The sequence below is a fragment of the Staurois parvus genome, unplaced genomic scaffold (assembly GCF_062004578.1).
Source record: "Staurois parvus isolate SC_StPar_1 unplaced genomic scaffold, SC_StPar_1.0 ptg002190l, whole genome shotgun sequence".
Classification (NCBI taxonomy): domain Eukaryota; kingdom Metazoa; phylum Chordata; class Amphibia; order Anura; family Ranidae; genus Staurois; species Staurois parvus.
This window is the reverse complement of record NW_028319986.1, coordinates 4,690-16,831: the sequence shown is the minus strand read 5'-3', so window position 1 is coordinate 16,831 and position 12,142 is coordinate 4,690. Positions and strand designations below refer to the sequence as shown.

General features: G+C 51.5%; 1 pseudogene across 2 annotated transcripts; it reads left to right on the top strand.

Moving 5' to 3' along the window:
* Positions 1-2,188: 2,188 nt before the first annotated feature.
* On the top strand, positions 2,189-10,967 carry LOC149431651 (UDP-GalNAc:beta-1,3-N-acetylgalactosaminyltransferase 2 pseudogene; annotated as a pseudogene). Of its 2 annotated transcripts, none has more exons than XR_016309186.1 (2): positions 2,189-2,243; positions 6,364-10,967. The product of XR_016309186.1 is annotated as a UDP-GalNAc:beta-1,3-N-acetylgalactosaminyltransferase 2 pseudogene, transcript variant X2 (transcript). The 2 variants fall into 2 exon arrangements; XR_016309185.1 differs by having other exon boundaries at positions 2,216-2,302.
* Positions 10,968-12,142: the final 1,175 nt, after the last annotated feature.

The window sequence follows — 12,142 nt, the reverse complement described above, 5'->3', positions numbered from 1 at the left end:
TGGAACACCTGAATCACATTATTAGGGGATTGGAACACCGAAATCACATGATATGGAGGGGATTGGAACACCGAAATCACATGATATGGAGGGGATTGGAACACCTAAATCACATGATATGGAGGGGATTGGAACACCTGAATCACATAATATGGAGGGGATTGGAACACCTGAATCACATGATAGGGAGGGGATTGGAACACCTGAATCACATGATTGGGAAGGGATTGGAACACCTGAATCACATGATATGGAGGGGATTGGAACACCTTATTCACATGATATGGAGGGGAATGGAACACCTGAATCACATGATATGGAGGGGATTGGAATACCTTAATCACATGATATGGAGGGGATTGGAACACCTAAATCACATGATATGGAGGGGATTGGAGCACCTGAATCACATGATTGGGAGGGCGGGGCCAATACTTTTGGCAATATCATGTATATTTATGGGGACTGGAACACCTGAGTCTACGGATTTGGAGGGCGGGGCCAATACTTCAGGCAATATAGTGTATTTTTTTGTTTTTAATCTCATTACTAATTTTGTTATTAATAGTTAAAAAAAAATACAAAATAATAAAATATATATATATTATAGTAAGTAGTTACAAATATCATATTAAATAGTATAAAATAAAACTAATAATCACATTTAATAATATAATACATAGTGAGAACAAAAAAGGAAAAAAACAGCCAGCAGTGAAGGGGTTGAAGCTGGGGCGTGTCCCCGATGTCTGTGGCAGTGAAGGGGTTGAAGCTGGGGCGTGTCCCCGATGTCTGTGGCAGTGAAGGGGTTGAAGCTGGGGCGTGTCCCCAATGTCTGTGGCAGTGAAGGGGTTGAAGCTGGGGCGTGTCCCCGATGTCTGTGGCAGTGATGGGGTTGAAGGTAGGGCGTGTCCCCGATGTCTGTGGCAGTGATGGGGTTGAAGCTGGGGCGTGTCCCCGATGTCTGTGGCAGTGAAGGGGTTGAAGCTGGGGCGTGTCCCCGATGTCTGTGGCAGTGAAGGGGTTGAAGCTGGGGCGTGTCCCCGATGTCTGTGGCAGTGAAGGGGTTGAAGCTGGGGCGTGTCCCCGATGTCTGTGGCAGCGATGGGGTTGAAGGTGGGGCGTGTCCCCGATGTCTGTGGCAGTGAAGGGGTTGAAGGTGGGGCGTGTCCCCGATGTCTGTGGCAGCGATGGGGTTGAAGCTGGGGCGTGTCCCCGATGTCTGTGGCAGCGATGGGGTTGAAGGTGGGGCGTGCCCCCGATGTCTGTGGCAGCGATGGGGTTGAAGCTGGGGCGTGTCCCCGATGTCTGTGGCAGCGATGGGGTTGAAGCTGGGGCGTGTCCCCGATGTCTGTGGCAGCGATGGGGTTGAAGGTGGGGCGTGCCCCCGATGTCTGTGGCAGCGATGGGGTTGAAGGTGGGGCGTGTCCCCGATGTCTGTGGCAGCGATGGGGTTGAAGGTGGGGCGTGCCCCCGATGTCTGTGGCAGCGAAGGGGTTGAAGGTGGGGCGTGTCCCCGATGTCTGTGGCAGCGATGGGGTTGAAGGTGGGGCGTGTCCCCGATGTCTGTGGCAGCGATGGGGTTGAAGGTAGGGCGTGTCCCCGATGTTTGTGGCAGTTATGGGGTTGAAGCTGGGGCGTGTCCCCGATGTCTGTGGCAGTGAAGGGGTTGAAGGTGGGACGTGTCCCCGATGTCTGTGGCAGCGATGGGGTTGAAGCTGGGGCGTGTCCCCGATGTCTGTGGCAGCGATGGGGTTGAAGCTGGGTCGTGTCCCCGATGTCTGTGGCAGCGATGGGGTTGAAGGTGGGGCGTGTCCCCGATGTCTGTGGCAGTGAAGGGGTTAATAAGGGCGGGGCCTGCACTCTGCACACACTATGGTCTCTCAGACACTCAGCTGACCTTCCCTTTTCTATTTTTGTATTTCTGGTAAAGTGATCCCTTCCCTCCATGCCCTATAACCCACTCCAGACACTAGAGGTCAGCCCCTTATCTCTCTGGTCTCCGGAAGATGGCGGCCATTTTGCGGTGGATAAAAATTAACACGTCCCTATAACAGCGCGTCCAGACACTAGAGGCCAATCCTTGTCTCGCCGGACTCCGGCGGCCATCTTACAGTGGACCTGAAGTAGAAGAATACACCTCCCAGAGTCCTCTTTTAACAGCCCGCCTCTTTCACCGTGACTGACAGCTCACCCGGCCAATCAGAGCTTTGCAGCAGTTTCCTGCACTTCCGGGAGTTCAGGTTTGGAGAGGGTTACACAGAGGGTGCAGAGTGTGGCCCCCGGGGGCCCCCAGATAGAGGTCAGCCATGTGTAGGGAGATGTGTGTGATGTCTGTGTGTGCTGGGAGGTGTGATCACATGTACTGTATATACTCCATCTACTTTGTATATACACCCTTCATTGTATCATCAACCAATCCCCACACTTCACTCCTACATGGGAATAGATTTTTGTTTGGGCTAGAAAATGACTTAAAACCCCCAAATATGAGCTATATTCTGAAAGCAGAGGCCCTGGAGAGCAAAGCGGTGGGTGTCGCAGGGTCTGTGTGTCGCAGGGTATGCGCACAGCCATCTGTCAGACACACATTTTCAGAAAAACAATACATGTAAGTGCACGTCATACAATATAATACCCAATTGTTATGTCATATACACTACACTCTATATATATATATACGGCTCCAAAAACATGAAAGGAAGACTCTGAGAACCCATCAGATCCCAATGGGGAGGAATCTCCTGCTGGATCTCTATACTGACATGGACGGGGGATGGGTGAGGAACGTAAGGACGCCCCATCGTTTGATGGAAATGATCGACCTACAGAGGACTGAATTCACAGACACCCCGAAAATCAAAGTGAAGAAATGATGCCGCAGGCGAGTCCATGTTGGTGAAATGTCATTGCAGCAACTCAGAATGGTCCTCAGTAGTCTGTGTGGCCCCTATGTGCTTGTATGCATGCCTGACAATGTCGGGGGAGGGGCCTAATGAGACCACGGATGGTGTCCTGGGGGATTTCCTCCCAGATCTGGACCAGGGCATCACTGAGCTCCTGGACAGTCTGAGGTGCAACCTGGGGGCGTCAGATGGACTGAAACATGACATTCCAGAGGGGTTCTATTGGATTTAGGTCAGGTGAGCGTGGGGGCCGTTCAATGGTATCAATTCCTTCATCCTCCAGGAACTGCCTGCATACTCCCCCCACATGAGGCTGGGCATTGTCTGCACCAGGAGGAAGCCAGGACCCAGCGCACCAGGAGGGACCCAGGACCCAGTACACCAGGAGGGACCCACTGCACCAGTGTAGGCTCTGACAATGGGTCCATGGATTTCATCCCCATACCTAATGGCAGTCAGGGTGCTATTGTCTATCCTGTAGAGGTCTGTGTGTCCCTCCATGGATATGCCCCCCCCCCCCCGACAATCACTGACCCACCACCAAAACGGTCCTGTTGAACCATGTTACAGTCAGCAGAACGTTCTCCACGGTTTCTCCAGACCCTTTCACGTCTGTCACATGTGCTCAGGGTGAACCTGCTCTCATCTGTGAAAAGCACAGGGGGCCAGTGGGGGACCTGCCAATTCTGGGGTTCAAAGGCCAATGCCAATCCAGCTCTATGGTGCCGGGCAGTGAGCACAGGGCCCACTAGAGGACGTCAGGCCCTCAGGCCACCCTCATGAAGTCTGTTTCTGATTGTTTGGTCAGAGACATTCCCACCAGTGGCCTGCTGGAGTTCATTTTGTAGGGCTCTGGCAGGGCTCATCCTGTTCCTCCTAGTACAAAGGAGCAGATACCGGTCCTGCTGATGGGTTAAGGACCTTCTACGGCCCTGTCCAGCTCTCCTAGAGGAACTGTCTCCTGGAATCTCCTCCATGCTCTTGTCTCCTGGAATCTCCTCCATGCTCTTGTCTCCTGGAATCTCCTCCATGCTCTTGTCTCCTGGAATCTCCTCCATGCTCCCGTCTCCTGGAATCTCCTCCATGCTCCCGTCTCCTGGAATCTCCTCCATGCTCTTGTCTCCTGGAATCTCCTTCATGCTCTTGTCTCCTGGAATCTCCTCCATGCTCTTGTCTCCTGGAATCTCCTCCATGCTCTTGTCTCCTGGAATCTCCTCCATGCTCCCGTCTCCTGGAATCTCCTCCATGCTCCCGTCTCCTGGAATCTCCTCCATGCTCTTGTCTCCTGGAATCTCCTCCATGCTCTTGTCTCCTGGAATCTCCTTCATGCTCTTGTCTCCTGGAATCTCCTTCATGCTCTTGTCTCCTGGAATCTCCTCCATGCTCTTGTCTCCTGGAATCTCCTCCATGCTCCCGTCTCCTGGAATCTCCTCCATGCTCTTGAGACTGTGCTGGGAGACACAGCAAACCTTCTGGCAATGGTACATATTGATGTGCCATCCTGGAGGAGCTGGACTGCCTGTGCAACCTCTGTAGGGTCCAGGTATGGCCTCATACTACCAGTAGTGACACTGACCCTAGCCAAATGCAAAACTAGTGAAAAACAGTCAGAAAAGATGAGGAGGGAAAAAATGTCAGTGACCTCCACCTGTAAAGCCATTCCTGTTTTGGGGGTTGTCTCATTGTTTCCCATCTAGGGCACCTGTTGTTAATTCCATTAACACCAAAGCAGCTGAAACTGATGAACGACCTCCTCTGCGACTTACCTGACCAGATCCATATTGCAGGAGTTTCATTGATTTGATGCAACTCAGATTACAAAGTCTTCCTTTCCTTTTTTTGAGCTATATATATATATGTGATGGTACGCCAAGTAAATAGATACCAAACATGTCAAGTTTTAAAATTGCGCACACCCGTGAAATGGAGACAAATTACGGTTTCTGAATACCCCAATAGACAACGCTTTAAAAGCCTTTACGGTTATTAGTTTAGAGTTACACAGGAGGTCTGGCGCTAGAATTATTGCTGTCACTCCACCTTGTGTGGTGTGATCGCCATTTATGTGCCGGGGCTAAACGTGCGTTTGCAATTGTGTACAAGCAAGCAGGAATTACATTTATTTTTTTTCACTTATTTTGTTTAAATTGATTTTAATTTTTTTTAAAATTGATTTTACTTATTTTTTTCTCTTCAATTGTTAATGTATTTCATTTACATTTTTTCCCCCTTAATTTTTAAAAATTATTTTAATTACTTTTTTCATTTATTTTTTTATGTTTTTTTTCTCTTTTTAGTTTTTGTTTTTTAATTATTTGGGGTTTTTTCCTTTTTTTTTTTTTCTTTATTTTGTTTATTTTTTAATTTATTTTATTTACATTTTTTTTTTTACTTTATTGCTATCACAAGGGATAAACAATGCACCTTGTGATAGCTGGTCAGTGACATGTCCTCTTTATGGAGACATCAGGGGTCTATTAGATCCTAGATCTCACCTAGATCATCTGCTTCCCTGGTCAGTAATAGCCAAGTGAACACTGAACCAAACTGGAAGTGATACGATCCTTGTCACTTCTGGGTTCATTCATCACAGAGGAGATCAGTGAGCAGTATGTAGTGGCTGGGCAGTCAGTGAGCAGTATGTAGTAGCAGGCGGTCAGTGAGCAGTATGTAGTGATAGGGCGGTCAGTGAGCAGTATGTAGTGGCAGGGTGGTCAGTGAGCAGTATGTAGTGGCAGGGTGGTCAGTGAGCAGTATGTAGTGGCAGGGTGGCCAGTGAGCAGTATGTAGTGGCAGGGTGGTCAGTGAGCAGTATGTAGTGGCAGGGTGGTCAGTGAGCAGTATGTAGTGGCAGGGTGGTCAGTGAGCAGTATGTAGTGGCCAGTGAGCAGTATGTAGTGGCAGGGTGGCCAGTGAGCAGTATGTAGTGGCAGGGTGGTCAGTGAGCAGTATGTAGTGGCAGGGTGGTCAGTGAGCAGTATGTAGTGGCAGGGTGGTCAGTGAGCAGTATGTAGTGGCAGGGTGGTCAGTGAGCAGTATGTAGTGGCAGGGTGGTCAGCAGTATGTAATGACACAGTGGCCAGTGAGCAGTATTTAGTGGCAGGGTGGTCAGTGAGCAGTATGTAGTGGCAGGGTGGTCAGTGAGCAGTGTGTAGTGGCAGGGTGGTCAGTGAGCAGTATGTAGTGGCAGGACGGTCAGTGAGCAGTATGCAGTGGCTGGGCGGTCAGTGAGCAGTATGCAGTGGCTGGGCGGTCAGTGAGCAGTATGCAGTGGCTGGGCGGTCAGTGAGCAGTATGCAGTGGCTGGGCGGTCAGTGAGCAGTATGCAGTGGCTGGGCGGTCAGTGAGCAGTATGCAGTGGCTGGGCGGTCAGTGAGCAGTATGTAGTGGCAGGGCAGTCAGTGAGCAGTATGTAGTGTAACAGCATAATAATAATTATTTTTTTCCTACTCTACAGATCTGAATTCAGAAGTAACCTATCAGACAGCATGTGATGTCACCAGCAAATCAGAGCTCTCCAGCCCCTCCCATCTGTCCCCTGAATGGGAACACTCTGTATCCACCACAGCCAATAAGATCGAAGGTTCACACCAATATGATGACTGGCATAGTCAGTAAATGCTCCTGACAAGCTCAGCCAATCACCGCAGAGCCAGACTCTTCTCAGCCAATCACCGCAGAGCCAGACTCTTCTCAGCCAATCACCGCAGGGCCAGACTCTTCTCAGCCAATCACCGCAGAGCCAGACTCTTCTCAGCCAATCACCGCAGGGCCAGACTCTTCTCAGCCAATCACCGCAGGGCCAGACTCTTCTCAGCCAATCACCGCAGGGCCAGACTCTTCTCAGCCAATCACCGCAGGGCCAGACTCTTCTCAGCCAATCACCGCAGGGCCAGACTCTTCTCAGCCAATCACCGCAGGGCCAGACTCTTCTCAGCCAATCACCGCAGGGCCAGACTCTTCTCAGCCAATCACCGCAGGGCCAGACTCTTCTCAGCCAATCACCGCAGGGCCAGACTCTTCTCAGCCAATCACCGCAGGGCCAGACTCTTCTCAGCCAATCACCGCAGGGCCAGACTCTTCTCAGCCAATCACCGCAGGGCCAGACTCTTCTCAGCCAATCACCGCAGGGCCAGACTCTTCTCAGCCAATCACCACAAAGCCAGACCCTTCACAGCTGATAACTACATAGCAGACTTTTTCAGCCAATCCGATCACTTTCCTGGTTTAGGTGGATGTCAGAACTGCCCTTCTATTGGCTGGTGGCTTCTGGTGTCCAATGTGAGTGTAGATGCGTCGGTTGCTGTTGCTGCTGGTTTGTCCCGGTGTGTTGGGGCTCTTCTTGCAGCTGTGGCTCTTCTCCACTCCACACCACCGGCTAGTGATTGGCATCCTGTCAGCCCGCCAGCACCGCCCACTGCGGGACACAATACGGAGCACCTGGGGCTCACAGAGGCCCCACCAACCTCTCCTGCGCTTTATTGTTGGCTCTGAACCCTGCCCAGTGCCTCCTGAGGACCGTGAAGACCCCTATTCCTGCCATCTGCTAAATATTACTTTCCCCAAGCTTCACCATGAGATCCCAGCCTTCATTGGACCGCTGCCCTCTAGCTCCACCCACAGCCAACTCAGTGTCACCTTCCGAGTGCTCCACCCTATAATCATCACCCGCTTGGGAGCTTGGTGCCCAGGGTCCAACCGCAATTTTAGCGTCCGCCTTTTCCAGGCTGAACATGAGGAACCTCTATGTGGAGCCCGGTTCACCCCACTGAGTCCAGGAACACCGTCACAAGTGTCCCCAAACAGCCCCAGGACAACCTCCTGGGTCACCTCGACCAACCAAGAGTCAACCACTGAAATCTGTTACAAGCCAGTGGAGCAGTTTATCCTTCCAGAAGGTTTCCATGGCACCATCCGGTGGGACAGCCATGACCCAGAAGGGTTACCCATGTGGGGCGTTCATCAGGTCACCCTGAACAATGGAGGTGGGGTCCTGCGTCTTATCACAGCAGAGGAGGGGCTGCTACCCTATGACTTCTCGCAGGGCGTGGAGGGCATCGCGGGAGGTTTCGTCTACTCCGTCCATGATGGCGAAGCCCTTCTACGGCACCTGCAAACTCGCCCACAGCGCCTGGAAGAGTATCAGGCCACGCTTACGGCAGAGGAGTCAGACCTGCGGGAGGAGAGCGACACCCATGGGGACATCATCTTTGTGAACTTGGTGGACACTTACCGAAATGTCCCACGCAAGTTGCTGCTGTTCTACCGTTGGCTGGTGGGTTCCGTAGACTTCGACTTCCTGCTGAAGACGGACGATGATTGCTTCGTTGACCTGGATAATGTCCTCCGAGCCCTGGAGGCCAGGAAACTGAAGGGGCCCAATGCTTGGTGGGGCAACTTCCGCCTGAACTGGGGTGTGGACCGCACTGGAAAATGGCAGGAGCTGGAGTACCTGAGCCCCGCCTACCCTCCCTTCACCTGCGGTTCAGGGTACGTCATATCGCAGGATATCGTCCGCTGGCTCGCTGACAATGCCGACCGGCTAAAGACCTACCAGGGTGAGGATGTGAGTATGGGCATCTGGATGTCCGCCATCGGCCCTAGGCGCTACCAAGACGAGAACTGGCTGTGTGAGAAGACATGTGAGGGTGGGATGCTGTCCTCACCGCAGTATTCACCACAGGAGTTGTCCGAGTTGTGGCAGAAGAAGGAGCGGTGCGGGAAGGCCTGCGGGTGTCCTAATAACCAAAGATGAGGTGTGCTTTGTATCAGGGTAACTCTGGATCTGGTACCCGAACCCCAGGGGTACTTCACGTTATAGGGGGCAAAGGTTAACCCCACCCCCTAAACCATGGTTAGACCTGGAAAGTCCACTTAAAGGGAAAAACAGGGTACAAAAATATATATGGGGGGGGGGGGGGTCAGGGCCCGGGGTCAATCTCACCTTAAGGCTGGACTGTATCTAGTACCTGGACCCTGAGGGAGGGGAACCCAACTTCCTGGAGGCGGGGCAAAGGTCAATCTCACCTCCTAAGCCATGGTCAGACTTGGAAAGTCAACTTAAAGGGAAAAACAGGGTACATAAATATATGGGGGGAGGGGGGTTCAGGGTCCGAGGTCAATCTTACCTTAAGGCTGGACTGTAGTAGCTGGATCCTGAGGGAGGAGTACCCAACTTGCAGGGGGGCAAAGGTCAATCCCACCTCCTAAACCATGGTTAGACTTGGAAAGTCCACTTAAAGGGAAAAACAGGGTACAAAAATATATATGGGGGGGGTTCAGGGCCTGGGGTCAATCTTACCTTAAGGCTGGACTGTATCTAGTACCTGGACCCTGAGGGAGGGGAACCCAACTTCCTGGAGGTAGGGCAAAGGTCAATCCCACCTCCTAAACCATGGTCAGACTTGGAAAGTCCACTTAAAGGGAAAAACAGGGTACATAAATATATGGGGGGAGGGGGGGGGTTCAGGGCCCGGGGTCAATCTTACCTTAAGGCTGGACTGTATTTAGTAGCTGGCTCCTGGGGGAGGGGTACCCAACTTCCAGGGGGGCAAAGGTCAATCCCACCTCCTAAACCATATTCAGACTTAATCAAGCCATCTTAAAGTGGAAAAAACAGGGTACATAGAATATAGAGAGGAATAGGGGCCCCGGGGTCAATCTTATCTTGAAGCTGGACTGTATCTGGTGCCTGGACCCTGGGGGAGGGGTACCCAACTTCTGGGAGGCGGGGTAAAGGTCTAACCCACCTCCTAAACCATGTTCAGACTAGAGCAAGCCCTCCTAAAGTGAAAAATGGTACATAAAATATGGAGGGGATTAGGGGCCCCTGGGGTCAGTCTGACTTTGAAGCTGGACTGTATCTAGAACCTGTTTAGACTTGAGCAAGCCCTCTTAAAGGGGAAAAATGGTATATAAAATATGAAGAGGATTAGGGGCCCCGGGGTCAATCTTACCTTGAAGCTGGACTGTATCTGGTGCCTGGACCCTGGGGGAGGGGTACCCAACTTCCAGGAGGCGGGGCAAAGGTCAATCCCACCTCCTAAACCATGTTCAGTCTTAAGCCCTCTTAAAGTAGAAAAATCAGGGTACCTAAAATATGAAGAATAGGGACCCCGGGGTCAGGCTTACCTTGAAGCTGGACTGCATCTAGTACCTGGACCCTGAGGGAGGGGTACCGAACTTCCGGGGGGGGGCAAAGGTCAATCCCACCTCCTAAACCATGTTTAGACTTGAGCAAGCCCTTTTAAAGAGGAAAAATGGTATATAGAATATGAACAGGATTAGGGCCCCGGGGTCAGTCTTACCTTGAAGCTGGACTGTATCTGTACCCTGAGGGAGGGGTACCCATCTTCTGGGGGAGGGGGGGGCAAAGGTCAATCCCAAATCCTAAACCATGTTCAGACTTGAGCAAGCCCTCCTAAAGTGGAAAAAACAGAATATATAAAATATGAAGAGGATTAGGGGCCCCGGGGTCAGTCTTACTTTGAGGCTGGACTGTATCTAGTGCCTGGACCATGAGGGAGGGGTACCCAACATCCGCGAGGGGGGGGGGGCAAGGGTCAATCCCACCTCTTAAACCATGTTCAGACTTGAGCAAGCCCTCCTAAAGTGGAAAAAACAGGGTATATAAAATATGGAGAGGATTAGGGGCCCCGGGGTCAGTCTTACTTTGAGGCTGGACTGTATCTAGTGCCTGGACCATGAGGGAGGGGTACCCAACATCCGCGAGGGGGGGGACAAAGGTCAATCCCACCTCCTAAACCATGTTTAGACTTGAGCAAGCCCTCTTAAAGGGGAAAAACAGTATGTAAAATATGGAGAGGATTAGGGGCCCCGGGGGCAGTCTTACTTTGAAGCTGGACTGTGGTGCCTTGAACCTGAGGGAGGGGCAAAGGTCAGTCCCACCTCCTAAACCATGTTCAGACTTGAGCAAGTCCTAAAGTGGAAAATGCGAGTACATAAAATAAGGAGGGGATTCGGGGCCCCGGGGTGAGTGAATATAAAAGATACAATGAATGCAGCTGTGTAATCATCAATAAATATATTTTATAAATACAAGCCGTGTCAGTACCTGACTGTGACCTGGTATCAGCCTCCCTGCAGTACAGCAGGGCTCAGACTAGGAAAGGGAAAAGCAGTACAAGGAGCCACCATTCTGGAAGCACGCTGATAGGAGAAGAGAGCAGAGTGATGAGGGGAGGAGCTTATCACTGTGCTGGTTCTCCTTTCACTGTATAGTCACAGTTTGGGGGAGGGTCTGTGAGAGCCTGAGCTTAGAGGAAGTGGGTTGAAAGATGGAGGACAACTAGTGGCAGAAAGAGGTACTGCGGGGGGATCTCTGGATTGAAGGAAAAAAAAAATCATTGCCCCTCCCCCCCCCCCCCCCCTCCATTACATATTCAGACCTCTGTGCTTTGTAAATAATTAGCATTTTGTTGATCCTGCCAGTGAGTTGCTGTTCCTGTTCTGTGGTGATCTGCGGGCTCTTCTATCTGCAGCGTTGCCTCTGCATTGCCCATTCCTGATCAATAAAAACTAAACTCTCTATGTGAGGCTTACTGAATGACAGAGCAGACCGGAGTGAGTGACACCAGCTCATCCAGGAAGCCCCTCTCACGTAGAGCACTGGTCTGCAAACTGTGGCCCTTTGTTTGCCTTTATCCATCCGAAACATTATTCATGCCACTGACACCAATGATGGGGCACTATTCCTCCCACTGATACCAATGATGGGGCACTATTCCTCCCACTGACACCAATGATGGGGCACTATTCCTCCCACTGACACCAATGATGGGGCACTATTCCTCCCACTGACACCAATGATGGGGCACTATTCCTCCCACTGACACCAATGATGGGGCACTATTCCTCCCACTGATACCAATGATGGGACACTATTCCTCCCACTGATACCAATGATGGGGCACTATTCCTCCCACTGACACCAATGAAGGGGCACTATTCCTCCCACTGACACCAATGATGGGGCACGATTCCTCCCACTGATACCAATGAAGGGGCACTATTCCTCCCACTGACACCAATGATGGGGCACGATTCCTCCCACTGATACCAATGATGGGGCACGATTCCTCCCACTGACACCAATGAAGGGGCACTATTCCTCCCACTGATACCAATGATGGGACACTATTCCTCCCACTGACACCAATGACGGGGCGCTATTCCTCCCACTGATACCAATGATGGAGCGCTATTCCTCCCACTGA